Raw genomic sequence first — 5,273 nt, forward strand, 5'->3', positions numbered from 1 at the left:
GCAGCATAGAGAAAATAGCCAGTAATGTTGTAAAATATCAATGGTATGAGATGGGTACTAGAATTATCAGAGTGATCACTTTGTAGGTTATACAAATGTGTAATCACATTGTTGTACATTTGAAACTAAACATCAACTATAAAAATTTTTTTAATGTTTTAAGAAATAGAATAGAGTTTTTTCAGAAAAATTACCAAATCCATTTCTTTGCCTAGTGCAAGGAAACATTGAGTTAGTGGTTGAAGAAAGAAACAATGGAAGGATATATCTAAGGTGAAAAAGAAAAAAATTTAAAGCAGGAGAGGACATCAGAGGGTCATGGGGTGCACTGAGGTAAGAGTAACCCTTGACACTTTGGGGAGAACAAATTCCCTGTGCCTGGTCCCCGGAGACACAAGTAACCCTCCCATGGGAGCTACAGAGATGGGCAGCTTCCCTCCTCAGACTTGCCAAAGGGCTGGTAATTTATCCCTAAGGTTGTGCACAGCTTCCCAAACATTACCAGGATGAGAGTACAAGAATAGCAATAAGAGGGTCTGATCCTGGCAAAGGCGCTAAGATCCTGTCTCTCAAATATACATTCAAAAAAGGCTTTCACTTTTGCTGACCCTCATCAAGAGCTTTTGCTTTACAAAGAGGGAAAACAGGGCTCCATCTCACAGGCTTCACTGGAGAAAAGCAGGAAGGGATTTTTCTGCCTGGAAAAAACAAAGAGTATGAATATTCTGGCTCACCTTGGCAAGGTAGAAAGTCAAAACTACAGAAATGGAACAAGTTCAGGTTAATACAGCCTGGAGAAATAATGGTCCCTCCAAAAAACAAATAAGACTCTTTGCTCTTTTAAACCACCCTTCTTTAAGGTTATTCTTCCTCTGGGCTCAATGTTCTTTTCTGCCACTTTAGTAGAGATACCCACTAGTAGAGCAGTTTCAGAACCACAATTAAAGACATCAAACATATTCAATCCATTCCCCCAAAGCCTCCTGCCCTTTTTTCCTCAGAAACTGGCCCACTTACTTTCAGGAAAAGTTGGGAGTCTTAGATCAGTGAAGAAAAGGTGTAGGTTTAGTCAAGATTCAGTCACCAAGCTAGAGACCAGTTACCTCCCCACAGGACAGAGGTGAGAAATGAAAGTTAATTTATAAGAGTGGAATGAAACAAAGGAAGCAGAACAGAAACTTAAGAACAAAAACAATGGGAAACTACCAGGCTTAATTAACACCTGAAGAAGTTACTGTATTTTGCCTGTGTATAATGCACACGTTTATAATCCTGTGTGCATTATACACAGGATTATCATATCCATTATTATACCCATGGTATGTAATCATTATATCCATGTATAATGTTCATCCTTATTTTTCTCTAAAAATTTTAGGCAAAGAGTGTGCACTCTACATGGCAAAATATGATAATGCCTTAGTACATTCTAGGAATTACACTTGATTGACACTCAACCACGGTTGTTTTTAACCATTTTGCAGATTATGCTAGCAAGAATATTTGAATAAGAAGAATGTAAATTCCAATGACACATTCTACAACTTGCTTAAATACTCAGAATTTCTATTCAATTCTGTAGCTATTAGTTAAGCTCATCTTATATTCATGTACTAAACCACTTAATAGGGATAAAATCATGATCCAGAAAGTCTGAGTATCTGCCCTTTGTAATGCATAGTGTTATTAGTGATAGAGCTTGTTAATTTAAGCTGACTGGTAGCAGCTATCATTGTGAAAGTTAAGGCATCTTAGAAAAGATTCTATTTTTGAGTAGCAGCTACCAAGAGTTGCTATGTTTAGAAAATGTTTGAGCCTATTGAAAAAATTTTTTCACATTATTGAATTTTTTACTGATTTTAGACAGAGAGAAAAGGAGTAAGAGGAGGGGATGAGACAGACAGACAGACAGACAGACAGACAGACATTGATTTGTTGTTCCACTTATTTATGCATTCATTGGTTGCTTCATGTATGTGCTCTGACCACAAATGGAGGCTGCAACCTTGGCATATTGGGACAACACTCTAACTAAGTGAACTACTCGATCAGGGAAACAGCATTGAATCTTAGGGGTCCACCAATTACTTAACAGCTTTTGTTCCTGACCTAGGCCAGCCAAATGAGGAACTCTTCCAGACATAATGGTAGTACAACTGCATCATTGACATTTTGCCAGCAATTAGGAGGCAGAAAGAACATGGAGGTTAACAGATGGTGCTCTTCAAATGTAGTGCTTCTCTGGGTAATACACCTCTGTAATCATCCAATTTCCCCACTTCTTGTGGAAAACATTTGGTCCCTTTTAAAGCATCAGTCAAAAGCAGAACTAATAAAAATGAATAATGCTTAGCACAGGCAACTACCAACCTCACATCTCTTTGTAGCTTCTACCAGGTGACTCTGGGCCACACACAGGTGGTGGCTGACTTTGCCCTACCCCAGAGCCCCTCCTAAGAGGCCTATGAACCAACAAACCTGGTGGCCAGATTCAAACCACACCAGAGCACCACTCAATTAGTGCCACAAATTACATACCCAAAGGGTAGACTCAGCAGTCACTAGAGCACAACTAAAGTGAATCTCCCTCCATGGAGTCAGCTTGTTCACTGCAGTAAATGCTATTCCTCACAGATTCTCATCCTGAGATTAATCCCACCCACCAATCTGCAAACAGCAATCAAAGCTGAACTACAACAAAAGAGATGCACAACCCATAAAAGTGACACTCCTGGAACATCCCATTCAGATGAACAGGGATATCACACAGGAGACCTGCTATAAAAAGTCACTCTGCCAAAATGGGGAGACTTGGCAGATATACATAATACATAGAAATAAACATGGGGAGGAAGCCAAAATTAGGACACAGAGAAACATGGCCCAAATAAAGGATCAGGACAAAACTTCAGAAAAATTACTAAACAAATGGAGGCAATCAATCTACCAGATGAAGAATTCTAAATACTGGCTATAAGGATCCTCACTGAACTAAGGGGAAAAAAAGATGATCTTAGTGAGAATTTCAGCAAAGTTATAGGAAATGTAAAAAATGAAAAAGCATTTTAAAAAGCAGTGAACAATGAAGAATACAAAGAGAAAAATCTGGAAAGCAGAAAGAGAAAAGCAGTTAGTTACTTACAAGGGGTCTCCCATAAGACTATCAACTCATTTCTCAAAGGAAATTTTAAGGCAAGAAGGGATTGGCATGAAATATTCAAAGTGACAAAAAGCAAGGACCTACAAGCTATATTATCCAATCCAGCAAGGCTATCATTTAGAACAGAAGGAGACATAAATAGCTTCTCAGAGAAGAAAAAGCTGAAAGAATTCATTACCACCAAACAAGTATTACAATAAATGTTAAAGGGATTTGAGAAGAAAAAAATTTTTAATGAATTAAAAATCATCAAGAATATAGACAACATGATGAACATTATCAACCACCTTGACTTAAATGTCATATATGGAAGCGGTCACCCAATGAATGCATAATACATTTTTTAAATTCATATGAAAAATTTTGGACATATAATATTTTAAGCTATAAAAGTGTCAATAAATTTAAAAGACTGAAACAATAAAGTACATATTTTCTGATTAGAAAAGAACTAAATTTAAAATACCCAGCAGATGAAATAGTGGAGAAATCACCAATTGTTGGTAAATTAAACAACACAGTTTCAAATATTCCAAGGATTAAGAAAAAATCACAAAGAATATTTGAAAATAAGGTAAATCAGATCAAAATAACAGGTGAATAATCTAAAAGCATGAAATATAGACAAAATATTAGACATATATCTTTAAAAACTGTAACAGAAAAGATTGTATCAAATCAGTGGAATAAATTCTCACATTAAGAAACTAGAAAAAGAAGAGCAAATTAAACACAAGACACTCATGTACACCTGTGCATTTACACATCTTAAAAGGGAAGATGTAATTTCCCTTACATCTTAAAGGGAAACTATGTGAGAGAAAAATCAGTTATATAGAAAGGTCAAAAACATGTAAATCAATAAGACAATAAAGTTCATCCTTTTATTAATTGTAATATATTGATTACACTATTACAATTTTGTCTCATTTTTTCTCCCCCTTATTTCCCTCTACTCTGCACACCCCCTCTCGCCATCCTTCACTCATCTTATTTCATGTCCATGGGTCATACATGGAAGTTCTTTGGCTTCTCCCTTTCTGATACCATTCTTAACCTCCTCCTGTCTATTTTGTACCTACAATTTATGCTTCTTACACCCTGTACCTTTTCCCCATTCTCCTCCCTCCCCCTCCCAGCTGATAACCCTCCATGTGATCTCCATTTCTATGATTCTATTCCTGTTCTAGTTGTTCACTTAGTTTTTTTGTTGGTTCAGTTGTTGATAGTTGTTGAGTTTGTTGTCATTTTACTGTTCATAGTTTTGATCTTCTTTTTCTTAGATAAATCCCTTTAACATTTCATATAGTAAGGCCTTGGTGATGATGAGCTCCTTGAACTTGACCTTATCTGGGAAGCACTTTATCTACCCTTCCATTCTAAATGGTAGCTTTGCTGGATAGAGCAATCTTGGATGTAGGTCCTTACCTTTCATGCTTTCATTCCTTGCTGGAATACTTCTTTCCAACCCCTTCTTGCCTGTAAGGTCTCTTTTGAGAAATCAGCTGATAGTCTAATGGGGATTCCTTTGTAGGTAACTGTCTCCTTTTCTTTTGCTGCTTTTAAGATTCTCTCCTTGTATTTAATCTTGGGTAACATAATGATGATGTGCCTTGGTGTCTGCTTCCTTGGGTCCAAATTTTTGGTTCTCTCTGAGCTTCCTGGACTTCTTGAAAGTCTATTTCTTTTGCCGTATTAGGGAAGTTATCCTTCATTATGTTTTCAAATAGTTTTCAATTTCTTGTCCTTCCTCTTTTTTTTCTGGCACCCCTATGATTCAGATGTTGGAACATTTAAAGTTGTCCAGGAGAATTCTAAGCCTCTCCTCATGTTTTTGAATTCTTGTTTCTTCATTTTGCTTGAGTTGAATGTTTATTTTTCCCTTCTGTTCCAAACTGTTGACTTGAGTCTGGTTTCCTTCCCTTCACTGTTGGTTCCCTGTACATTTTCCTTTATTTCACTTCACATAATCTTCACTTTTTTCTCTATTTTGTGACCATACTCAACCATTTCTGTGAGCACCCTGATTACCAATGTTTTGAAATCTGCATCTGATAGGTTGGCTATCTCTTCACCACTTTATTGTATTTTTTTCTGGATCTGATCTGTTCTT

Source organism: Phyllostomus hastatus, unplaced genomic scaffold (assembly GCF_019186645.2).
Source record: "Phyllostomus hastatus isolate PE091 unplaced genomic scaffold, TTU_PhHast_1.1 phas_contig_304, whole genome shotgun sequence".
Lineage (NCBI taxonomy): Eukaryota > Metazoa > Chordata > Mammalia > Chiroptera > Phyllostomidae > Phyllostomus > Phyllostomus hastatus.